General features: G+C 41.6%; 1 protein-coding gene across 1 annotated transcript in view; it reads left to right on the forward strand.

The window, feature by feature from the left end:
• The window catches only part of LOC133212949 (dymeclin-like), a gene marked incomplete at its 5' end in the record, with an annotated part of 67,650 nt that overhangs the window by 34,979 nt on the left and 5,737 nt on the right, over positions 1–26,934 (forward strand). The window lies entirely within an intron of this gene.

Here is a 26,934-nt window from a genome sequence, read left to right on the forward strand (position 1 = left end):
AGTATGTTTTAATTTAAATTCCTCATTTGTACTAAATGTTTGGGTGAGTTTTCTTGATTAGTTATTAGATTGAAGTGCGTGGAGGAATTTCAATTTGTTGAGGCCAAGGTTTTCTTTGACAAAGAAAATGTCAAGGATGCAGTCTCACCTTTCCATCCGTTGTTTAGTTAAGCTGTAACCGAAGTTTGATCTTTCTCTTTGCTGTTGTTGTTAACTTAATCTTTTTTTTCTCATGTTCTGCTTCTCTGTTTGAGTCTGTATAAAATGCTACAAAGATAAGTTCTGGGGGCTTTAGTTAAGAATTAATCAATCTAGGAAAAATCATTTCGGGACCTGTAAGTCTGGTCAACATGATTATGAGCTTTTTGTATAATCCTGAGCAGACCCCTCCATTCCCTTCTGAGAATCTCTGAAGTCTTGTGAGGGATTTACCAACTTGACAGGTTTTGTGAGGCTAAAATCCATTAACAGCCGTGTGATGTTTAAATACTGCAATAATTAAATCTGTATGAGTAGTTAAATCAGTAAATGGGAGTTATATGTGTGTTTTAAACACAGGATGAATTTTGGTTTTCCGTTATGCCAAGTGTATTTTAAATACTGCCTGCTTTCTGCAGGACTGTTTTTGTTCCTACTCCATGATAAGGGAGCAAAAGCGCCTTCTGAAGACCCATTTCTTTCATAGTAACTTTAGGAAAATATCATCTGATAAGGCGCACTGTGTACACAGCCATTGGCGACGGCTGGTAATTTATTTATACCCTGGTAATTTTAAAACACCCAGTGGGAATTGTCTAGCTGGCTGCACATACTAATGTCTTTCCTACAGTTCCTTGTGTCCCTGAGATGGCACGTATTTAGCCGCTCAGGCTGAATTACTTCGGGAGAGATTGGTCTAGAGTCCAAGTCCTGAGTACAGGAATAGCCTAAGTAACACCAGGGAAGTTGTTGTATCCAAATACAGCCCTTTGGGTTGTGTCCTTACTACACTTCAGTACTTTGAATTAAAACACTGGACCTTTTGCTTTTTCTATAAGAATTTACTCTTGCATGCAGATAATTAAAAGCTGTTAAGAGGCTACAGTGATTCCTTCTTGACACACAGCCATTGCTAAATAAGTTCACAGCTTACAAGAAAATGAGGGTTTTATCTGTTACTTAATGTGCCAGATTGATTTGCACGTTGGGCCACAATTTAAAGAAATTTTGTTTCTGGAATGAAATCCCATCATGTTTAAATTTTCTGCGTTAATGATACACAGCATTCACAATTACATGTTTATATTTCCACTTGAATCAAAGGATCAGAATTTTTTGATGAGTGCCGAGCTCTGTAAGTCCTCACCATGCACTTGAGTACTTCCAGTTTTAAGGATGCTTTTAGTGTGAGTTGGAGTGTGACTTACTATAAGCTCTGGAGCTTATAGTGTCTTTTACTTCTCCTTCCAAGGATTTGCATTTGGGGACAGGGGCAAAACCAGACACTTTTCACATAATTCTTCTACACTGCCCATTCTACCTACTGGGTTTTGTCATTGTTTTCAAAGTCCTTTTGCTGAGCAACAGTTTGGCCAGAGCAGGTGAGAAAAGTTGGTGACACTGACCTTGGTATCTGTAATGTCATGCATTAGTTTGTGAATGCAAATAACATCCTTTCTTTGCACAGATTAATGATGAGCAGCATGAGATTCTCTCCTGTAGAAATGACCTTGTGAGTCTTCATGCCCTTCATCCTCACAGTTCCTCAGGTCTTCCCGCTTCACTCTCTGAGGTTTTCAGGGGAAGCTATTCTAACGCTCAACAAACTCATAGTAAGATCAGACTAAAGATATAGTTACACAATAACTCTGGCAACCTTGAGGAATTTCAGCAGCTAAATAAAGGAGAAAGCTTTAATCCACATGTCTTTAATGACACTCTCTGGGCATGTCTGGATGGGTGGGAGCAGCCCTACCTGCAGTCACTGCAGACTGTGAGCTGCATAGACCAACTAATACTGCCTGCTGAAAGGACATGTTTTCTAACACACGATGACTAGGCTATAGCCAATTCAGAGAAGCAGCTTCTGCACAGGAGTTGGCTTGTGTCTGGCCAGCTTGGACAATGTGTGAAGGAATTACGGGTCTGTGTTATCTGGGTTGACATGATCTACATGTAATTGCAACATGCAAAGCTGTGTTTAATCCTGAGAATTTATAGATCAGCTTTGCAGTTAATTGCTAATTAATTTTCAAGCCATCCTTGCCTTTTGCCATAACATACTGAAGTGTTCTCAAGTACAAGAGACCCTGCAGAGATATTACTCCTACCTCCTAGAAATTACCATCTTCAGCTGAAGCACTGTGAGGGAGGTGGCTGAAGCACAAATAGGTTATGACTGGGAAGAATGAGGACTGAATCAGTGCTTTTACTCGCTCGCTCACTTCCCTGCAGCTCAGACAATGGTGGGTTTTTTTCTTATGTGCAAGTACCTAGTGTATGCACAGATAAATACAGTGAATGTTTTCAAGTTGCTTATCTTGGCCTTTGTCGAGGAAGTGAGCATTTAAGAGGCGTTACGTGTATTCAGATCTTGAGCCTGTTGCTTAGACCATAGTTCAAACATGAACAAACGTCAACTAAAAATAACAGCACTTAGAGCCACGATCCTGATCTGCATAATGGAGCTTATCAGTTTTGTAGCACACCCTGGTACTCCTGCTCCCTTTCACCGTGGGAAGCAACATTGGGATGCAAAGTTGGCATGTTAGGCGGAGGTCATATATATATATATATGACCAACAAATAAATATGTGTGTATATATATATATATATATATGTATTTATGTATTAGGAAAGATATCCTGCCTTTTCTTAGCAAATAATTATTGGGAAATGGCAGCTCTAACTCAAAATTTTCCTTCCAGTCCTGGAGCAATCTGACTGCAGACAAACAATATAATTAACATTATTTTAAGCATATGCTTTTAGCCATGTACTGTGGAAAGCAGGGAAAGTCCAGGCTGAGTAATTAGCCTTTTAGAAGACTTCTGCATAAACAGAGAGATAAAGGGCAGGTGCTGAAATCAAGAGCTGGTTATTTCTTCTTCAGTCTGTGGGAGAAGATAAATGAAGTTAATATGCCCAGGATGGAGGCAGAAGCCACGGCATGGAGATAGAGCTGTCTGCTTCGCAGACGAGCAGCCCACAATCCAGGCTCCCTGTTTTATTGCAGAAGCTTATTAAAGGCAATTTAGAGATCATAGTGATAGGTGAAAATTGGCCTCATTCTTTCTTTATTTTTACTTTTTTTTTTTTTTAAGTTCTCAGGAACTTTCTTCTTTTCTGCTTTTCTTCCCTTTGGTGAACCATCTGTACTTTCAGGATCAGGAACGTGAGAGAAGTGGGACCATGTCTGGAGTCGGGCAGTTATCTCAGGATTTCAAAGGGAGTTAGTCAACAGATAACCACTCTTTCACAATAAGTGGGAAAACTTGTTTCAAATACCAGCTAGTGACTAGAAACTGACATTTGGGTTCATGGAATGATCACACTTGGGAGGCCACATTTAATGCTTTATAAAAGAAAAATTCCCATTAGCTAAGCTGCTTAAGGGAGAGATTTCATTTTCATGAACGTACGCTGAGCTGCTTTTATTTTTCTCCTATTCCTTTTCTCCGTGTGTCAATGAATATTTTGTCACCAGTGTGCATCCTGTCACACATTCTTTGTGTGTTATACAGACATGCCATTATGCCATCAACTCACACCTTCTTGGCATGGTACAAAATTTAATATTTATTAATGTACATTCTAGTTTGGGCATTAAAATTTCACAGAATAGCAAAAGAAGCAGGGGTAAAAGCTTTCAGTCTCTCAGCAGAACATGTTCTTTAGGTGTTAAAAGCACTTCTCATAGGTTTCCCCTTTTATTAATGGTGTACTTCAAACTTCCATTTGTTTCATTGGAGAAAGCCCCTAATCATGAAGGCATCAGAGCACAGGGGAAAAGTGTAAATAGTCGTTGGAGTGATGGTAGGAACTGCCTGGCAGCTGGACCAGAACAGCTTTGCGTCCCCAGCACATCACCCCACTCCTGGGGAAGCAGCGCTGACACCAAAATGTCATAAAAATCACAGAAGTTTGACTGAGGTGGTGGTGAACTCAATGGGGGTTGCCAAGTATTAGGTAATTCCAACTCTGGGAAGAAGATGGACCCATAAAGTGTATGTGAAGTCCCCAAAACTGAGGGGCTCTAAACAGTTTCTTGGTTTGGCTGCTGAGTGCTCTGGGGAAGGGTTACCCTCTTTCTGCAGATGCTCCTTCTAGGAAGGAGGCATCATCTGTTCAACAGTCACTTGTACCATCACACTGTGCAGAGGGGCAGGACATGGGTAGCACTTGCACAGCATCCCAGGTTGCAAAGGAAACTAGTGGCATTCTGTATATATGCATGCTGCCTAACACGATGTTGATCCCAAGAGACCGTCCATTGCCCTGTCTTCTATTCCAATTGCTCCTGTTGCTCTGGTTGGGTTTCTTTTTCAAGAGTCCTTATGTCCTTAATCCTCAGTGGTTGTTACCTGGCCACAGCAAGATGCTGGCTTCAGAATCCAGACCAGTGGTTTTTAATGGTCTAAATTAAACCTTGGGGCAGACCTGTAATTCTTAAGCCATGTACAGCTTTTTTGCATTTGTTTAAGTGCTATAACTGTACCTCACTACCATGGGTTTCAGATAGAAGACTGCACGAATTAACTGTATGACACTGTAAAGAGGTAGGGGCAGAGGAGTTATGGATACCAGCAGCTCCTTTCCAGAGCTCTAGGGCATAGCCCTAAGCAAGAGAGACAGAAAACTTCCTTAAAAAAGAAATTAATCAAATTCTTCCTGATATATATGTTTTTCTGGCTGAAGGGTCAAAGATCTTATTATAGTGGAAGCTGATTGTGTCTAATACATCCTTAGGTCTGACGCTAGGCAGGCACCTATAGTGGAGGCTTCCTTTTCTGGCCCTCAACTGCTGTTAACCCTTAACCTGAAGAAGATAGGATTAGTAAGAGAAGTGTAAGAAACTTTTAAACAAAGTGCTTTTTGGGCTTTTCCAAAACACCAAACATATGCTAAGAAGAATAATATTTATGGATTGTATATGTCCTTCTGACAATTTATACCCTCAATTAAGATGTCAAACTTCCCTGCTTCCATGAGCTGACCTGTAAGTGATGAACAGTAATTCACATTTCTTTTGAAGGCATTCGTTTTAGAGGTCAGATTCTCAGAGACCTCGGGTAGAGAAGAATATACTCCCCATCCCTTGAGAAATATGATTTTGGGTAATCAAAATTCCAGGAAAAACTATCTTGAAAGTTTTGATGGGCTTTGTGGTCAGAAAATAACTTATCATCATGAAGCTGTGAGCAGGCAGTCAAAGACATGTCTGCACTCAGCTGACTGGCTAATCTTAAAGTGGGATTATAAACCTGTCTGTCTAAACCAGGGCAAACCCTTACACAGGTGCTCTTCTATTAATATAAGCCCAGCTACTTAAACTGTTGAGAGTGAGTTGAAACTAAACTGAATGACACCACTTTATAATAAGTATGTCCAAGCAGGAGTTTATATCATCTAAATCTATTTAATTAAATGGTGCAAACTTGTGTGTAGGCAAGATGGAAAGCACGTGAAAAATATTATGGAAAAACTGTGACAGTTACAGTGCTTAAGGTTAGATACTTGCTGGCATTCTTAAGTGCATCATCCCAGAAGGGAGCCAAAACTTCAGGGCTGTAGTTCAGAAGCAAATGCTGCTGTCACTTTTATGCATAAATATGATAATCCACAGAAATGCATCCTTGGTAGGAGGCAGGCTGGAGCAGCCGGTTAGAATATATAGCATGGTAACAAAGGACTTTTGCTTATATGTGCCTGGTTATTTTTCTTTAACAGTGAAGAAGCCAAAGGCCAAAGTAAATTAGCTTTAGCATCTGTGGATTCAGTGTTTTGAATTTGGTGAGTCCTTTTGTTCCATGGTTAAAAGTAGAGTTTGTCAGGTTTTAGAGAGATTTGTTTGTAGCTGTGCATAATGCAAATACAGTTGATGAGTTGGATTGAATGCTAACACTTCATTATCAGAAGCTCCTTCAGGTAAGACAGGAGAAATTGGTTAACTTCGAAGCTTTAAAGAAAATGAAATGAATTATACTGCAGATCTTTGAAATGTAGTTTTGACTGGAAACTAGTGATCCATAGAGCTTCATATTGCTGGACTGCAGGCTTTTGAAATGTTGGCATAGTCTGGTAGTGTTGGTGAGTCACTTATAAAGCATATTTATTTGTTTTTCAAACTTTGCTGTGATATTTTTAAGTAAAAAACCAACCAGACCTCTTCCTACAGTTGCCATATTGGCAGGTGTTTGCATGGATTTTGACTGTCGTTTATGTCAAGATTTGGTTTTCTTTGGAGTGGTGCAAGACGAGCCCTTTTGCACATAAGGTCTTAGTTACAGCTAAGTATGTATATTATCTGTTTGAATACTGCCAGCTCTAACAGCAGTGGTGTGTACTGTGGCATTCACAACCTCTCTTTGGCACTCCCAAAGAGAGTCAGCTAACACTGTAACTGATCGCATATTTATACGTTACTGTCAAGGCTGTTTGAAAAGGGGATGTGCTCTCCACCTCTCCCCAGTTGTCTCTATGTGAAAATTAGACAATTTTGCGTTTTTACATTATTTTCATAGCATTATGGGGAAGGGTCCAAAAACACCCCACCCCTCTCATGGCTCCAGTAAACTAATTTTTTCAAATGTGAATACTCTTGAGAACCTAAACACGTTAAGTTTGCTTTTACATAGCAGCTGTCAGTCAATTTTGGAATTAAACCCAGCTTTTTAACTTTAGTTTACTTCAGTGGTTATAAATTCTTCCATGGGGGTGGAGAAAAATAAACAGTAACTTTTGGCATTGTTGACTAGAACAAGAGGGAAAAAGAAAAGGCTATTTTATTTTGCTTGTTTGCCTAGCACACAGTTAAAACATATTAATGTTTTTCTGACACCTCCCTATTGACGAGTAATATAAACACCGTTGCAGCATCAGCATAGGAAAGTATGCATTAGCAAACTCTTGAATCTCTGATCTTTAAATGTTTCTCATGTAATATCAGTTTCTTGCTGTATAGGAGCCAAAATCTCTTTGAACAGAAAATAATAATCATGCTTTCAGCTTGGAGAAAGCACTGTATAAGGCTTTAAAGTAAAATATAAACAGAGAACTTCAACCTTGTTTTTTTCCTAGTTGCTGGAACATTCATTGCTGTATCCTAACTCTTCAGAGATCCATAGGAAAACTGCTTTTGCTGAAGAGTTTTGCTGTTGGCTTCAGCATTCTCAATGTTTTTAAGCCCTATCTTTATGCTCATGAGATGCTACCAGGCATGATATTAGAAGGACACTGGGCAAGTGCCTAGGACTTTGCAGATCTCATTGTGAGGAGTATGTGGCTCCTAGTGACTGGTGTTAACCAGAAAGAAAGAGGGACTATCCTTCACTTTTCTCTATCCTCTGCTTCATTTTTGTGGCTGCTGTTTTGAAGGAGTCACATTGATAGAGCACTAGTGCAGAATAATGAGAAGATGTCCTCTCTTTGATTGAGAAGATTGTCCTGGCTTTGCCTCTCCTATGTTGCTTTAGAGGACTGGGGGTTTTTGTGTTGTATGACTGTAGATGGAAGGAGACCAGCCCCATCACCTATATCTGCAGTAGTTCAATTGACTACCAAGGAAAGCTGTACATGCCTTTGCAGAGCAGTCATGCCCATGGTGGTCAGCAGTCTGGTGAGGGTCTCGCACCATGAGATCTTTGCATTTCTTCCTACATTGTATGTGAGCAGAGCAACAAAAAAGAGTCTATGAGCTTCTGAGCTTCAACCAATTCAGTTGAAGTGGATTGAAAGAAGCAATTAAAGGAGCAGAGATAGAGGTTAGTTGGTGTACAATCAGCTTGAAGGATCCGGGAGTGAGTCTTGGTTACCCACCCCAAGTCCAGTGAGCTTTTGAAAGCTCTCTTGTTGAAATGTAAGAGGGTAGATTTAGATTGAGCATTAGGAAGTTCTTCCCTGTGAGGGTGCTGAGGCGCTGGCACAGGGTGCTCAGAGAGGCTGTGGCTGCCCCATCCCTGGCAGTGTTCAAGGCCAGGATGGACACAGGGGCTTGGAGCAAGCTGCTCTAGTGGAAGGGGTCCCTGCCCATGGCAGGGGTTGGGACTGGATGAGCTTTAAGGTCCCTTTAACCCAAACCAGTCTGGGATGAAAATGTAAATTATTCAACAAGACATTTCTCTTATACAGGTTATAATTGAAATAACACACTGATGTCTAAATCCCTTCAATGTGCTTTGACTGCTCATTGTAAAAGTAATAAATAAATACTAATATTATAGTGCCTGGTTCTACTTATATCAACCTGTCTGTAGTATACTATACCCTGCAGTATTACCCTCTATTTTAATGCCATGCCTGAAGAGAGAAGAAAGTAGACTACTTGTTTCACTGCTCTGCAATGATGTGCAATAGTCAAGGCTAAAAGCACAGCAGTAGCCCAAAGAGTAGCAAGGACACTTTCAAATGTAGCACTATTGTGGAATATCAAAATACTCTGAAAGAATAACTGATCCTATTGGATCTCTTTCAGGTATTTTCATTGCTCTTCTCATCTGGCGTCTAAAGGGTGCATTAAATAACAGGAGTAACTTTATGGAAGAAGCAGCAGCGATGAGGTCCTGGAGTTGGTTTCCTATAAGTGTAGACCTTGGTGGGTCTGGAGGAAAACCAGTCTGCTGTAGTACCCCTCCAAGGCCACGTACGTGGTTTGTAAGCCTTGTTAGTTAACATAGAAAACTGTCTTTTTTGATGTTATTAGCTTGTGTTTCTCAGTCTTGAGCACAATGCATCAGAGATCCCAGCAAAGTAATGAATGGTGTTGTCATGTTAATGGACAGACTGGGTCAAGTGAGCATCATTTTCCTTGGGAGCAAGAAGGAATTTACACCAGGCTTTCCAAAGACCTAGAAGTTGCAATAAAACTGAACTCAGACACTTTGGTTGAGAGCAAGCGTATTTCTTTAGCTTCCACAGGTTCCTCTTTAGACAGATTGTCTTTCTCTGAAATGATGTTCTGCTTCCCAGTAAGGTCTAGAACCAGCAGTACTTTCCTCCTGTCACTGAAACATCTGGTTGTGTTGGGGTAGCTGATCAATTACAGACGTCGTTGCTATTATAAGTGTGCAAACCTCTTGAAAAGTTACCCAGGATTTTGGTAATGAAGGGCCTGAAGTTATTATTCATGCTTTTTTTTTTTTTTCCTTTTACCCTCCCTTCAGGGGTCATCAGACTGGCAATATTTATTTTTTACAAGCGCAAGCTTTAGACCTCTCAAAGTTCAAATCTCTCTGTGTGTTGGGCTACGTGAATTTCCTGTAAAAATATTGGAGTTGTGAATCAATTTGTAGTAACATAAAAGCAAACAAACATCCAGGTTACCTCTGCATGAAAAGATGGCACTCACCATAGATCAGCAGCGCACAGCTGAGCTGGTGTTGGGGCATATTTGTCATTTTGCAATTAGATCTGAATGTTACTGTTAACAATCAGCACGGCTATCATCAGTCACTTCTATGAGGTCAGCTCTTCAAAAAGTCAATTTAGAGTTTAAAACTGAGAACAGTTTAAACCTGAGAGCGATGTTCAGCTTTCCACGCTAAGCAGCATATAGCTCCTATTGAAAACGCCTCCTTTGCAGCCTCACTACTGCCAGAATCTATGCAATAATGAATGATTTATCCTTCTGTATTTGGCTTTTTCCTGTTGGAAGGGCGGGGAAGCGGGGAGACTCTAAGCTCCAGAAAACCAAGTCACTCCTAGCACTTGGCAGTAAAACACATCAACAGTGCAGTCACATCCCAACGCCTGTTCTATACAACCACGCGTTTTCAGCCCGGTTGCTTGAAGCCTAACGCAAGACGTGTGCTGGAGCTGGTTTGTTTTTTCAGGGGATCCCGTGTGTTGATGAAGCACTATCACGTTGCAGCTCCGGCTCGAAATGGAGTCTGGCAGCGCCGGTGTTCGGATGGTGCCTTTTGGCTGGGCGGTGATAAGCAAAGAGACAGTCTGGCTCCTTCCAGGAGCCTCTCGGTCATGTCTGAGCTCTCGACAGTTCCCAAAGCCTCTGGCTGACTTTCCCCTGCGGACCGTTCATTTATCAGGAAATGAAATTGGTTACAGGATTTCACACGTTGCCAAACCTCACTGACGAAACCGGGTTCGTTCCTGCTTTCAGAAGTAGGAAGAACGCGTTAACTCTTTGTGTTTGGTACTTGTTTTTATTGCTTTTGCTGGAAACCAGCCAGGTTCCTTCTGGCTTTTAAAGGTTTCTGGAAATCGCTGACATGCTTTCACGCTGTATGAATATACTACCAATGCAGAGAACTCGGTAATCTTGCCTGTTTCACTTGCCCCTTCACACCATAGTTGCCACTGTCTTTATGCATATTTTAGGACTGTTGAACTATTTTAGGCCAGCTGAATTGGTTTAGGACTGTTTAATTATTTTAATGTAAGATTTGCCAAAATGAGTACAATGTATTCATGCTTGAAATATGTCACCCAAAGGAGAAGGAAAATTAAGATTTACTAAAAAGATTACCAGTGCTTTGTGGCTTACAGGGAAGTTTTAAAGCAAGTCATATAATTTATAGAATCTCAGACAGAATTGAATAGAAATATAACTTTAATTATGCAGATAGAATGGCTGTGAAAAAGCCACGTGCAAACAGGGTTCAGTTGTTTCTGAATGTATTGCTGTGTTTGCACATAGCTAGAAACCCAATTGTCTTGCGGCAACGCAACCACCCCTTGTTTTAGATGCTGTTTGGATGTCATTATCTTCCATTATATATCGAGTTTTCAGCAAACTTCAAAAATCAAACGCTTTTTGAAAAACATCTCAGTGTTTTTCTGAGACCCTCCAAACTCCAGGTGATCCGAGTTCATGAGGTAGCACTGATTGTCATCACTTCTGCCTGAGCAAACTCTCAGTGTGGCAGATGGCAGAGAGAAATTGGAGATGTATTTTTATTATGTTTATCGATAGGTACACCAAGTGATTTTGCATTTATCCAGTGGTCAACATCTGCCTCTTAAGACCCTATAATTCTTGTCCCTGAGCAGCTGAGGTAACTGCTGACATTCTCCTGCTGTAATAGTGGGTTTATGTGTTTAAGAGGGGATGGAGAAATGACTGTTAGCTAGTTGTCTGCTGATGGGTGCAGATGGCAGTTTCTGTATCACTTGAATCATCTATTTTGTGCAATGATGTGTTGCAGTGGGAGCATTTCTGTTGAAACATATCAGTTTGTTTTAATGCAATCAAAAGTTGTAACCTCCTGTGTATGAAATTAGTAAGCCCAGAGGTAAAGCACAGTGCACATATGATAATTATTATGTCTGGAAGTTGTTGCTGCATTAATTGATAGCAGTAGCAAGTAATACAGACTTACTTAATCTCATTGCTTCTTATAGGAAGGTTCTGAAAACAGAATTTTTGCATTTTATCAGACCTCCTTTTTCTTTTTAATAAGACTGGAACACTGTGAAAATATTTAGACTCTTTCGGCTCATTTAGCTTTATTGTGGATCATAGAACCACGGACAGGTTTGTGTCGAAAGAGACCTTAAAGCTCATCCAGCCCCAACCCCTGCCATGGGCAGGGACACCTTCCACTAGAGCAGCTTGCTCCAAGCCCCTGTGTCCAACCTGGCCTTGAACACTGCCAGGGATGGGGCAGCCACAGCTTCTCTGGGCACCCTGTGCCAGCGCCTCAGCACCCTCACAGGGAAGAGCTTCTGCCTAAGAGCTCAGCTCAGTCTCCCCTCGGGCAGGTTCAAGCCGTTCCCCTTGGCCTGTCCCTACAGGCCCTTGTCCCAAGCCCCTCTCCAGGTTTCCTGCAGCCCCTTTAGGCACTGGAGCTGCTCTAAGGTCTCCCCTTCAGGAGCCTTCTCTTCTCCAGGCTGCCCCAGCCCAGCTCTCTCAGCCTGGCTCCAGAGCAGAGCTGCTCCAGCCCTCGCAGCATATTCCTGGCATCTTTGTCCATAAACAGAAAGTTGCTGAAAACAGCTTGTGTGTGACCTGAGAAGTTGCCACCTAAGTCTCATCTACCACTCACTGAGTCTTGGTGCTGCAGGATCGTTGTGTGGCTGATGCTAGTGAAGGGAACCCATCCACAGCCTCCATCCTGCAAGGCTAAGCCACTGCAGAAGAAGGTAGTCATGATTTGGCCTCATTGTTGACCTAAGACTCATGAAAATCAGATGCTTTTAAAACTGTGTCTACAGATGAATTTAACTTAAAAATATTATAAATTTAGCATTCCTTGCTTTAAAAAAAAAAATGTTTAGTAGTATAAATATGATTTTCCTTTAAAAACCCAGACATTTTAAAATTGTGTACATAGATGCTACTCAGAATCTCAGAACTTTTGTCATTTCTGTCCCAAACCAGGGAAGCCAGAAGAGGGCTGCTTCATGTCTGTTGATGAGAGACTGTTGATACCAAGGCTGAAGTGGCACTAACACTAAATTCCACATTTGCTTTATACGTTGAACAATTAGTGAACTTGTTATGGTCCCAGAAAGACCATTTCTATCATCAGAGGGAGGTCCAAACACTTTAATACAGTTTCAACACTCGCTTAAGATCATTATTTTCTTTAGTACTCGCAAGAGCGATGACTGTCTGAAAATGGGCTAATTTGGAGTAATTGGTAATAACAATTGAATTGTATAAATGCAGATATAATATAGGGAAACTTTACCATGTATGCTTTTCAGAAGTACTGGCAAGGGTTTCGTTGGCTTCAGAATTGTAATGGCAGTTGTGGTTTTAAAATCTAGTATTTTATGTGGTTTTATTATCTCCTTTACATCCTGTTCATAGCTTGATCACAGTTCTCTAGGAAAGAGAATCCCCTGTGGGGTTTTTTTACCTTGCTGGAATCCAGAGAAGCAAATTTCACCTTCCAGAGATGAAGGAAAGCAGCAGGAGCTGTGTATTGCACAAGACAAGGTAGCTTGGGAGGGTGGTGCCTTGGGTGAGTGACTCGAGTAACAGTGATTCTGCAGTTCAGGAATGAGGTGCATTGGCCAAGATGAGGATGAAGGGTGGGCTAGCGCAGGACACTCCTATTCCCAAGCTGTCATCCACATGGAGACTTAATATTTACATGGAGGCTTAATGTCTGTCCCCTCCACCCTTGAAAACTCTTCCAGTTACCTTCTGGAAGGCTCATTCTGGATTCAGTCACTTCATTCCAGAGTAATTGCTTGCTTCACAAAGCTGAACAATTACACTGGAATGAAATCACCTTATTCTGGAGTTACCATAACTGCTTCAGAAGAGCAATTCAATAGTATTGCTATGCAGGTCAGCGTTTCACAGAAACTTGGGCAGTTTTGGTTCTCCAAAGCCACAGTTCTGAGAATAAACGGAAATGTTCAGGTGACAAGATCATGTCTACCCAGCCAGGAGACAGGTACTAGGTAATAATCATTTAATTGTATAAATGCAAGTATAATAATGTTGTATTAATACAGTAGTATATATTATTAGTGATTCTGAGACTGATTCTTCCAGAAAAATGTGAAAGGGAAAATAAACCCTTCTAGGAGCAGAGGGATGAGCAGTGAAGGAGTTAGGCTGTTCCACAGGGCTTCTCTCCTGCGGTTGTCTTCACTTTGCCATTGACTGGGTTTAGTCCCTTCACTGCTGCTCAGTGAACTGAACTCTAACTGCTGTTACAGCCCCGTACCCAGCAGACCTGATTAATGTCTCAGCCTTGCCTGTGGCAGCTTGTGGATTGTAATTAACTGCTTCCCATTAAGACAACAGATGAGGTTTCATGCAGTTACATGCAGAGGCTTTAGAAGATGGAATAGTGTCCTGTAACAACAGTTATTAAAGGGGTGCTTTTTTCCTTTCTGACCCAGGATTAGGCCATCAGGAAACTATCGGTGTTGTAAAGTTAAGAATTCCTTTGAACCTGAGCAAGAGCAGAGCTGGGGTCTGCGCAGGGCAGGAGAGGGTGGAGGGCTGGTTATCAGGGGATTTAAATGCATCATGTGGCCAGGTAATAACAATAAAATTGTTTATTCGTGTTTGTGATTACAGTTCCTAACAAAAAAAAACCAAAGTAAAATGGTGTAAAAGAGCTGTTCGACAAGTAGTCTGGGAAAGAGTAGCACTGAATTGGCTGTTCAGCGTTTGCTAAGGGTTTAGTTAGCATCCTTTTGCCTCCAGGGGTAAAAAGTAGGAAGGGAGTGTGAATGACAGTATAGCAAACAATAAAGAAGCAGCAGTGCAGTCTCATGGAGGCTGGTTACCTCTTAATTAACAGCATTTGCCTTCTTCTTGATGATCTTCTTCGTTGGATCAGAAGAGTCTGGTTGTGCTCAGCATGAGAGGGGCCCTTCAGCATCTTCATTTCATGGCCAGTGAAAGATGCTCCAGACAGACAGAGGCTGTTTCGCAGCAGTGAGCAGGACCCATCACTGCAAGGAATGTTGTTTTGGAGGAGCAAAAAGGTGGTTACGTGGTGGCATCTTCCTACTGTCACCCAGGATGAGGAATGTTTTCCTTACTGCTGCTCTCCAGATGGCAGAGCATCCTTGCACAAGGCATTGCCAATAGTGATAAATGGAGGGCCTGATGTTAGGTTCTCTGCAAACTCTGTGGAAGGAAAGGGTCAGGAGATGACATACAACCTCCAGTCATTAAAAGGAGCATGGGTTGCCAAAAGAGATCAATCAGATACTGCTTAATGCACAACTGAAGTCTGGTCTTGGCCTCTCATTGCACTGTGAAACACTCAGTGAGACTGGAGGTGAGTGTAGCAACAGCATCTGGTTTTCCCATGTGAGCTTTTGAGATGCTGAATTGCTCATCAGTGCATCTACTTTGATTTAATTGTGCTGTTAAAAAATAGACATATTCTTCTCCAAGCTTAATTTTTCTGTGGCACATAGAAAGATAGGGTCATTCTTTCACTCTGTTGGAAGGAAGGGCACGTGTTGGGACTGAGCCAAAGAATTTAAGCGTTACACAGATTCTAACAGGAATCCGTCTGTGTATCTGGTTGGTTGTCACCAGCTACATGAAACTGGTTGATTTCATTGCTTTAAGGAAGCTACTACAAGAAACACATATAAAATATAAGGCAGGAAGAAAGCACTGGAGAAATGAGAGGATGGGAAAGCAGCGTGAGACTTTCCAAGTCTCTCCCCATAGTAACAGATCTCTGACACTGGTAAACAACGTTTTGCGTGTGTACGTTTCTCAGAGCTACTGCCATTCTGCTAACCGCTTGCCTGCCACATCATTTGAACTCTGTTAACCTTCAGGGATGATCCCATTTGTTTGAAAGAGAGCACAGAGGAGCTTCCCTGCCCAGAGCTGCAGAGCTTTGCTGGCTCCACAGCAGCTCGGCAGGAGCCCAGCGCTCATGAGCAGCCCATAACTCCCCATCCAGTACATCTTACAGCAGGGCTGCAAGCCAGAGCCCATCCCCTGTTAACTTCAGAGCTGTACATTTGCTCGAGCTAAGTAACATTTCCCAAGCCTCCCTCCTCCATACCCTAGAAAGTCACCCCATCCTTTTTATTACATTTTTGGCTGTGACTGAATCTGGTTTGCATGTGTTGTGCAGCCTCCCCTTACTTAGTTGCATGTGTTGGGAGTCTAATGACTAGGCCAGTGCCAAATGCACTGCATGTGCATGACGTGTTGTTTCCAAATATCTTGCAACTTTGGGCAAAGTAAAATTACACTGAAATGCTCTTGACTTTATTTTTTTCTTCTCCTCCGTTAAGAGCTATTTCTAACCCTTGTGTTCATTTTTTATTGCAAGGTCTCAGTATACGCAGGGTAGCTAAAAAGGGAAAAAAGTTGCATTTAAAATGAATTACTACTTTTTTTATTAAAAAAGAAAAACCTACATTTTTTCCTACTTCATTAAAAAAAAACCCAGTTTTAAAAAAAAGTATAAAATAATGTGGCAGAGCCAAACAGTTTTATCCCAGAAGGCGCAAGATTTGGTGAGTTATGAACAACTGAATACAAAATAAAGGGAGGGAAAAAACTCATTCCAATTATACTGGTCCAATTGCTCTTCCACTTTTAAGGTTTAGCTGTCTTTTCAGAATTAGTCTTTTAAATTAAGTTTCCATAATGTGGCAGATTGAGAAAAACACAGTCCTTGGAAGATTTCTGCCCCAGTTGACAGATGAACTAGATAATGGAGTATAATCTTTTCCATTTTCATGATCTGACACATTTTCACTTCTGTGTGTATGTTTAAATCAATGAATCAAAATAAATTTGAGTACAGAATATAAATCCCAGGCAAAATTACAGCTTTCATTGCAGCATTGGGTTAAACGTAAACAGCATGAATGTTATAGATATCTTTTAATTAAATGCATAAATCAGAGAAATGTCTTGAATGTTTACAGCAACTACACCAAGAAGTGAGAATGAGGAAGAAATGTACTTTGTCAGCTGATGGCTGCCTCAACTGCATTCCCATACTGAGTTTAATTTTGTCACAACCTTTGGTACAAGTTGCAGTGCTTCTCTCCAGTTGATTTACAGGCTGTTTGTTCCTGCTGAGGATGATTAGTGATGTAGATGGCTTTTTCCTGGCCAAGCAGGGGAATTCTCACGTATATCAGCATCACTGCTGTTGGGATTTAGAGGGCAGCTGGTTTAGGTCACCATGCCTTTCCTGTAGCTGTGTTTGTTATGAAGGATCAGATGATTGCATTGAATCTTGAAGCCATGTGGCTTTAGGCTGGGTTTATGGTTCCTAAGGTTGTAACGCTCAGCCCTTTCCAGCTTTCCTCCTAGTGCTTAATGACTAGTACTCTAGGTAGGTGGCAAGTGTTTCCAACCACTATGTGCTCTTAGGGCATGGAAGATGAGGAAAAACAGGGAGTCCTGCAGGACATGCATTGCGTTTGCTCCCTTCATGCCAGCTAGGTAATTTGTACTAGTTCTCTGTTACAAAATGTGATTAATCTGTGGGGAGAGCAATCAAAACTGTGTCTCATGAGCTAAGTTCAGCTTGAGGACAGACAAGTATGGCAGTGGGGTGAGATGTTCCCAGCTTGATAATGCTGCAGCATCATCCTGCAGCTCCAGGAGGAAGGTTTCCCTTCCTTTGTGCTGTGTGTTAAGTATCAAAAACCCCAGGAAGTATTGTGTTTTGCAGATAGCAAACGAGAGACATGTATCAGATAGCTCATGAAGGAACGTCTGCTAGATGGTATGAGCAACTGGCAGCTCCAAAACAGAGCAGGAAATGTTGTATCTATGGAGTAAAGTGGGAGAAGAGCACAGCCCTTAAATTTAGGTGTTGTCTTTAATGTGAGACCTGTGAGATTCAAGTGATGCCTATAGCTCTGAGTTCAGAGTCAGGCAGCAAAGTTTAATTTGAATTCCTTGTGCTTATCTATCCCATCAGGTTTTGCCAAGCTCCATTCTCCTGTACTAAGACCAGCAAAAACTGATTGTTGCTACCGGGGTAAACAACCTTGATCTGAAAGCACAGGGAGGGAGGGGGCAGATATGTTCAATAACCAAGGGACATAATAACATTAATGAATAAATTACTTCTAAAATTCCTCTTCCTGAAGTGGGGAGCTTTATAGAACAGTTTAATTTCATGTCTGAAAGACAGTCTTTAGAAGTATAGGTGGTTTAATACAGTTAAAGTTAGTGAAGGCAAACAAATCTGGAAGTACTGCATCTAAAGCTTAGTAAAATGGAAAACACAAGTAATTTTCATGTATTATTAAAAGAGCAGCTCACTTGAGGCCCTTTTTCTGATTGAGATGATTGTTTGCATTAGAAAAAAAGCAGTTTCACTATAGGAGAGTGCTGCTTTTTAAACCTGTGGGTTTGGGAGGACATCAGGCATACAGATCCCTTTTTGTATGCAGTCAGCTCTTGACTCCCCATACTTAGCCAGCTAAGGAGATGCAATTGCCCAGTGTCCAGACTCGTAAAAATGTCCTCCACCATGTAGGAATCCTTGTCTTACTCATTAGTAGCTATTTCTTTCTCCCTCCCACACGCTATTTGCCTCTATTATGATAAAGGCTTGCTTCCAGTAGCTAATATGAACATGCCTATTGCAACCTTCATGTCCTTCATCACTAAAATACAGAATATTGAATATAGAATCTAGAATATCAAATATAGGACAGAATGAACAATCTAAAAATCCATTTAGAAACAGGCACCATGGTCATATGTTGAGTTCAGCTTAAACTCCCCTGGCTTGGGTCTGTCTTTACAGAACAGTCAGCATTAGAGTGAATTAAAGCAATAAAAGAGCTGTGAAGTCCATATCCGCAAAAGAGAGAGTGTAAACCTCCACATTTGGCACTGATTCCTCATCTCACAAACCAAGCAGAGATAAGGCTGCAGTTTGGCACCGCGTGCTACAACTGGAGAGGTTTTACTGTCATTCCACCTTTCACTCCTCAAGACAAATAAATTGGATTTCCTGCACTGTAGCAGGGCAACACTGCTCATCTCACGGCACGATTTGTCTGTTTGCTGAGGCCTGAAATACTTAAGAAGGGAGTATGTCCATCAGGGTGTACGTTTTCCAGTTTGGGGAGATTAGGGAGCCAAAGGTCTGCAGTCTCAATAGGGGTGTTAGTCAGCATGTCCTGGACCTCAGTCAGATAAGGGTCCGCTTCCTAGGCTGCCCTGATCTGAGAGTTAACAGTTGGTGACAGCGAGTCTGTCTCTGTTCTAAAGTCATTGTTATCATTTTTTCTGTGATATTTACAGGCCTGGCTCCCTCAGATTAAAAAGTACAAAATCAAAAGGAGGTCTTCCTCCACGGGCGCTCGGGGAGGGGGGGAAGGATGTTTGGGCTTGGCATGCCGCCCCGCCGCTGTGCTGGGTGGGAGGGACTGGAGGAGGATGTCTGCTGGGGCTTCATCTTTGTGGCTGCTGTTATGTGAAAGTCAAACCTTGTCAAAGGAGCTGCGAGGAAACGTGTTGTAAACGCCTTGTAAATGTCAGCCTCCGCGAGGCAAACTGAAGGTGTTAAACCCAGCACGGAAAGGGGTCTCCTTTCCCTGCTTGATGCACAAAGCCAGAGCCTAGGCAATGTTTTGGGACCCCTGTACAGTGATAACGGAGAGGAGCTTTGTCCCAGTTGTCCAAAGGAATGTTCTTTTTGGCTTGGTGGGATGTTTTGGATGCTGCTGCAGAGTTGCACCAATTTCCAGTGAAAGCATGTCTGGGACCTCGTCACTGGAAAAATATGCAAACTGAATCACTCTGCTCTTCTCCTGCCACCTTTGTGTTAGGAGAGTATGTTCTATGCAACTAAATGGGAAAACAAACTGTGACATTGTAGTAACTCTGAAATTTGGGTGAAAGAAACCAGCAGGTGAAAACAGTATTTTGATCTCTTGATGCTCTGTGTTTGTGCTTCAGTGGGATCATCCCAAGACTGTATTAGGACAGTAGAGAGGGCTCATATAGGTAGTTTCCCAAAGGAAAAATCCTTTAACTATGGAGATCAGCACTAGGGACCTTGTGGTGGTCACCAGTTCCACCAGCAAGCACAAGGTGGGACTCAATCTGTAAAGACTGAGTGAAATCTCCACTTCCTCTCCCAGGTGAGGGAGGAAAAATCTAACCCTGGGCATGACAATTCCTATGAAAAAGTGAGGAAACTGTAGTCATTACATGTTTCTGGGTCAGAATATGTGCATTATGCAGACAGTGTTCCTGAGGCAAATCCCACCTGCTTGCTTGACTGCCTTACCTAAAAATGTGGATTATGGTCTTAAAGTTTAATGGTTTCCTTCATTGCCACACTTGTAGCAAACACCCTGTGCTTATTTCGCATTGCTGATTGCATGGTACACATCAAGGCAAGGCTTTTACTGGCACAAGAGCTGACTTTTTGTGGGAGTAGAAGTCAGGTACCAGTGATAGGTTTATCTGGGGTTTTACTTGAGGACGATGCGGTGGTGCGTTAGCCTAGGTAGAGTAATCGTCGGTGATGTTATCTGGAGCACGAAGTCTTCCACAATAAACAGCATCCCTCGTATTTTAGACTAGTCTGCTATCAAAATCAAAACAGTCTGCTGTGACTTAAAACAGTAGCAGTCACTGCTAGAAATTTCAAATATATAGCTGGCTCTTGGATTTGTGTAGATTCACCACGTCTTTGAGTATATAGCTACGTGTTTTAGTGTACATTCATTATTCAGCAGGATTATTTGCTCCAACCCTTCAGTTGTTCATACACTTAAGAAGCCCTTTTAAGACTTTTGAGGTGAGGTTTTCTTTGCTGTTAAAGCTCAATAAATTATGTCAGTGAGATTAAAAGGGTGCAACTCGCTTTTCAGAAAATAATTGGCAGATAGTTTTCTCTGATGTGACAACTGGAATAGTGGTTGTCATTTATAGCATTGTTTTGGTGTTTTATAAAAAGGCTGATGAAGGGAACACATCTGTAATTTTTATCCACTTGGAGCAGACTTCGTAGCCCAGGCACATGAGTGCTGAACCATAAAAAGTCCTTTTTGTTTTATCTAAGGGTTTCCCCATTAACCAGGTGATGATGGGGCTCTGAAGGCACCATGAGCTTTATTTGAAGGGACCAAACACCTCAGCGTCTTGCAGATCTGCTGGTGGGCTGCATAGCTGATCTTCCTCTGCCTCCTCTTGTTTACTAAACTTAGTATGTATTTTGTCTGCCTTGGTTGTCAGTGTGGTCCAAACAGTGCACGTATGGATTTTCGACAGCTTAAGTTTTTGCCCAGTTCGAGACCTTCAAAGAGTTTATTCCCCTTTCCTTTGATTTACACATGTAAAAGTAAGTGAAAGGCTTCCAACTGAGTCATTAAAGCCAATTTCTTTGTTGAAAGTTTACATTTTGCATACTTGAGAAGTGGCAGATTTTCAACTGTCTCATTCATAAAATTCTGGAAACAAAATTCAGCCTTGAATCTGCTTTGTCTCCGGGAAGAATGGTATTCTGTGGTTTGGAAAGCCTTTATAAGCTTGCAGGGTTTAATTCTGAGACTTAGGAAATTCCTGGATGCCCAAGCCCTTCTTTGAGGGTGCTGCTAAAGCATCATTGTCTTAACTGTGAGTTGTAGCAGAGTAAAGTATACAAAGTCTCCTCCAAACCTTGTAAATTTTTCTTAGCAACTATACAGACTTTTGTATGAAGTTGAATGAGTGATTTATAAATGCACTGCAGTTTTAACAAAAAAGTTTGCTTCAGACATGCTGATATTCACGTCTGCGTAAAGCTTTGCACATTATTGTAGAGAAGGATGGGTTGAGAGCTGATACACAGGAAGCCAGGGCTTAAATTCATTTGCATCTTCCTTAGCACTGGTAAAAATAGGGTCTGCTGTTATGAAACGTGCATTTGCTGCAAATCCCACAGTAAGAAGACTTATGCATCCACTTCATATCATTAAAAGTTTTCCGAGTTGATAGGTCCGTCCCTATTTGTGCAGTGGCATCCCTTAATGCCAGTGAGAAATGTCCAGGGATTATTCTGGTTTTCAGGCTTTAATTCCCTAAATTCAAAAGCACACAAAGGATTTTACTTACTTATCTGAGTGGTCGGTGTGTGTGTACGTAACAGGATCATGAATGCTCAAGCGAGGTCAGGCACCAGCACTGTTTTTGTGAACTGAACCAGTACCTTTCTTCATTCTCCATATTTAAACCTTTTCTTGGTTAGTTTTATTTCAATTTTAAAAACATTCCTCATTTTTACCTGCCATCATTTTGAGGTGATTCATTTTTTGCTCAGATCCCACACCTATGCTGTTTCTTCTCAAAGGCCTCTGTATTTTCAAAGATCTATTATTGTTTCATGTTAAGTCCTGAAGTGGATGAAAGTTCTGTTCTTTTGTTGATGGTACCTCATGTACACGTCAAGCTTAAAGCACAACTGCATCAGTTTCTAGTTCCTTTTTTCTTACTATTTGGCAAAGCCACCATATACTATATATTCTGCAGTGTTCTGAACATCCCTGTAATGTTCCTGTTGCAGTTCGCTGTCTCTCTCTGGTCTGGCAGCAAGTCACAGCTCCTAGCTGTTGAGCTGTCAAACTGAAAATGCTCTGAAATTATGTGTATCCATCTAGACAACATCGTATACAGAACATTCCTGGCATGGCAAGTAAATTGTAATGATAACTGTAAATCCTTGGATTGTGACTCTCTGTGTGCAATGCATGCAGTGTTGTGCAGAGGTTAATGATGCTTATCAGTGCATAATATGTGAGTTCTGCTTTAGTCTTTAATCATCTTAATCTTCTCATTCTGAAATTTCTCCATGTAGACACAGCATCCCTGAAGCTGAGCAGGGATCCCATTGTTTCCTCAAACTAACTGCTTTAAGGGTTTGTCTCTGGATCAGCTCTTCAGGTGGCATGTTTTCAGCCAGGTTTGCTGGAAAAGCTGTTGACCAGGGGTCCAATTTATTCACTGTGCTGTCTGGAAACAGCCCAAAGTCAGATGTTTCTGAGGTGGACCCAGGACAGCCTGAAGTGCGTACCTGACTTCCTCCTGAGCTCGAATTTGTACTTTTATATACAGTGCTTTTGGAATTTGTACAGATTAACAACTCGGTATGAAGACAAAAATAATTTCTACTGATGTTTTGCAGCAGTATTTCCTAGCTGTAAGGCAAAGAAACAGGAACTTGTGTATGTGCATCCCAGACTCTTAGTAGGACTTTAAGCTGTGTTTGCCAGTCTATCCCAGAAAGAAATGCAGTCTTTTTAGCAATGTGGTACTCCACAAAGCTTTGCCACCATGGCATGGTCACTGCAAACATTTCACTTCTTTAAACCATTGTGCTTCACTAATACACATCTAGCCACCACTGTTTGGTTGCTTTTCGCAAAACTGACCGGGCTTTTCGGTACTCTGTAAAAAACAATTGTAATTGCTGAACTCCGACCAGAGGCATGTCTGCTTCTCTGGTCATCATTCACATATAACAGTGCAAGCTCACCCCCTGTGCATTCATTTTTCCACAGCTGTGGTTGCACAAATCTTTATTCTCACGGATCTGAAAACAGAAATCACGTATCAGTGTTCCTAACTTGCAAAAACTGTTGTGTCTCTACAGATAAACTTCCCTGCCTTTGTAGTCCAGGAAGATTGTATCCCATTAGATGAGTTTGGGTTATTTGGCTTACTGAATTTTACTCCCTGGGAAAACATTGCTTCCTACTACAGCTCGTGATTGATCAGATGGGGATATTTAGCTCACTCATGGATTGTTTTGAACCTCTTCTTATCATCTTGAGTTTTCTATATCTTCTTCAAAGCCTCCTGACACGCTCTAAGCCGCTGTTCTCTTCTCTGTCTTTAAATGTGCACCTATTCCTTACGCAGATCTCTGAACATGCTGCTCATGCTTAGTCTAGCAGGTTTCCTGTTTGCTTCCTTCATCTCCCCACCATCGTCTTCTGGGCTATCTGGCTTTCAAGCCTCAGAAGGAGATAAAGATGGTATCGGGCAGGTGCAGTGTAGCCCATACAGATATTTCACCAAAGCCACAAAGACCGTCTGGCTGAAGTAGCACAGTAGACACAAACAGAACCAGGGGAAGATGAAACGGCATTATCTCCTCAGAACAATTAAACAACTGCAAAAATTCAGCCTGTCGGTGTCTTAGAACACATACTGAGAATTTTTCTTCTGAAATTTTGATCTATAAAACCACTTAAGTGCTTTTTATTTGCATAAAAAATAAATATATAAATGTTTACATGTGTACTTGCATATCTGTAGCATGAACAGTGTGCCAGGCATGACCGTTGTTTTCATTAATTTAATTCTGATTTTGGGGTGGCATTGTGGATTTTGCAGGCAGTTATAAATGTTATTTCTCAGCTCAAGCTCTTTACCTGGTGCAAGGCAGGTTGTAGGACTGATCTTGTTGGGGTACATTTTTGCTGTGGTCTCTATAATAAAGACTTGGTAGGGTGCTGAATTTGAGCCAGTTTGGGGCTTTTTTCTTTGCCAGTTGGTGTATTTTGCTAGTAAGGTCCAATCCTGCAGATGCTCCAAAGGCAATACTATTATATTTAGTTGAATTGGTATGAAACATGTAATTTGCCAGCATGTCATTAGGTTACCAAGCACGACTCATGCTAAGCTTTTTCAAACACACACAAATCCTGTTTTCCAAAAGACTTTGAACCTTCAGATGGGTGGAAGGTTAATGTGAATTAGACTCTCAGATGAGTTCAGACTCCTTTGGAAATGGTACTTTTCACCTAAACTGGTCATGTGCTTTTGAAAATCGTAGAATCATAGAATGTTTTGGGTTGTAAGGACCTTAAAGCTCATCCAGTTCCAACCCCTGCCACAGGCAGGGACACCTTCCACTAGAGCAGCTTGCTCCAAGCCCCTGTGTCCAGCCTGGCCTTGAGCACTGACAGGGACGGGGCAGCCACAGCTTCTCTGGGCAACAAAAATTAGTGACTTGCTTTGGATTGTTTCAGAAACCAGTGTTTCTAAGGGAGGTCTCAAGGAAAAGATTATTATCCAGTTCTATGTTAAAGCAATTCTTTGACTTCTTTCCACAGTGACTGTTTTCTTGATGAGGGCTGCTTTTCATCCAGTTAAGCATCTATATTAAGTGAAGAGGCAAAGACATAGCTCTGCTCCATCAATCTTAAACCAGCTCCATCTGCCCTTGCTTATGTTATCTGAGTGGAGATCATCCACTGACATGACACTGCAGCCGAACAGCAGCTCTGATGGCTCATTTGTGAAGGGAAGGGGACTTTCTTTATTTAATGTATGGCTCAAGTGCCCCTGAGTTGGCTGGAGCCGTGCCAGGTGCTGTTGGCTGGCTGTGATGCTATCTTCCTAATCGTTAACTGCAAAAGCAACAACAAAAAAAGCCCCAGTGTTGTTGAACTCCTGCGGTAGGGGAGTTATTGCAGTTCAGTTCTGCATCTGTTCATCGGACTTCCTGTGGTTTTTCATCGAATCCTGTGATTGGCAGCGCAGACAGTCTGCAGAGTTCTTGCTCTGTCTAGTTTATACCCTCGTCCCAGCCACTAAATCTTGACTTCTGCTTTGTCTGGCAGAAGAAAACAAGACAGGGTGCTGTGGTAGGTTGATTCACCAGAGCTGGTAAGTGGTTTCTGTATTTAAATTGTGCAGTTCGCATCCTCGTGTTAACCCCGGCTCTCAGGTTCTCAGGTTGGTTTGTTTTAAACTAGTTGGGGTTGTCTCTCCTCTGGTAATAACTGGGGATAAATGCAAATAATGGCTCCACTGGACCTATTTACTTCAGGGTAATGAGTTTAAAAACTTAAATAGCAAAGCAAACAGGTAGCAAAGTGTTTTTACGTCTCTCAACACCATCCAGCTGAACAAATACGGATGTGAAGGAAAAATAGGGATAATTTATCCCATGCCAAGACTTTTCCTCTTCTATTAAGTCTTATCATTTAAGATGCCTTAGAGTGGTCCCTCTTTTCAGCAAGTGCTAAGAATCAGATTCATTTGGGTGTCACCAGCTAGGGAGCAAGTGTCTTTCCAGGATTAAGTTGGGCACAAGAGCAATAAAGGGAAGGAAAGGGGGTTTCCACATTGCTGCAGTGCTACGAAATTCCACCTTGGGAATTTTAACCATGATAAGACTCTCTCCAGTGCTGGCTGGGAGTGCCCCAAGACTCCTGTGACCTGGCTGCTTTACAGCTCTCCTGAAACATTCATTCGGTGTCATCTCCTGTCTGTCTGCAGCACATGGTGACGGCTCTGACCACTCATTTGGAAGCAGTACATGCAGGAGATAAATAGCACAGAGCTGAATTTAAACATGCCTTAAACTCCCACCCATCAAGAATCTTACAGCTTTATGGCATCAGTCAAGCTTTTTATGTGGTATTTAACCCCTGCTGTTATAGATTGTTTTAAACTCAGTCTGGTAAGTAAGAACCTTATTGAGGTGACTTAAATTTGATGATTTTTGAATGTTAACAAATTCCGGTTACAGTGAACACCCTAAGAGTGAAACAGTATGGGTAGTGTTTTATCTTTACGGTGGATGCCTGCCATGCTGGTAGATGTTGTAAGGTGCAGTTCTCTCCATGCTGAGCCTATAGGATTTCTCATTTTTAATAGATGAGAAGACATGGCCACCACCCAGCCATGGATCACTGCAATCACCTAAAGAAGCTGGGTTTGAATTACTGACCTGGAATTCAAATCCTCTGTGTCTCGTTAGCAATGCACTGAGCTATTCTGGGCCCACTATTCAGGTGGTCCATCAAGTATCCATCACTTCTGCTATTACTTATGTTCGTCCTATAAAGATACAGTTGAAATTGTGTGTATGTAATTGCATCATGTATTATACCTCTCCTTAAAAATTTTGTCTACATTCCTTGTCTACATTCCAAGATAAACGTGCAGACTGCTCAAGGCATATGTTGAGTGTGAGAGAGTCCAGGCTGATTGCAGTAAATTATAGTCTTTAATCTGAAATTGATTATTAAATTGCTACGGTACGATCACAATAGATGGCAACATTGATCAGTCTGAAGAAAGGCTTGATAATAAAATCAATGCAGGACTGTTACTGCCTGAAAATATGAATGCTATCTGATTTATTTTATGCTGTCCTTTCAGCTGAGAGATAATGGGATAGTAAGAGCTAAGCATCTCAGATGTAGCTATTGGAATTTCTAATGCAGTTTTACCTGCTGTTTTAAAGCTAAAGATGTTTGTTAAGCTGCTTGAGAGCCCAGAATGGTCCAGAGTTCTGCCATAAGTGCTTGCAAAACCAGCAGCTGTAATCTGTGACCTTGAAG

The sequence above is a fragment of the Neopsephotus bourkii genome, unplaced genomic scaffold (genome assembly GCF_033783945.1).
Source record: "Neopsephotus bourkii isolate Nb327-2 ecotype Australia unplaced genomic scaffold, CSIRO-AGI_Nbou_v1 NB_749, whole genome shotgun sequence".
Taxonomy (NCBI): Eukaryota; Metazoa; Chordata; class Aves; order Psittaciformes; family Psittacidae; genus Neopsephotus; species Neopsephotus bourkii.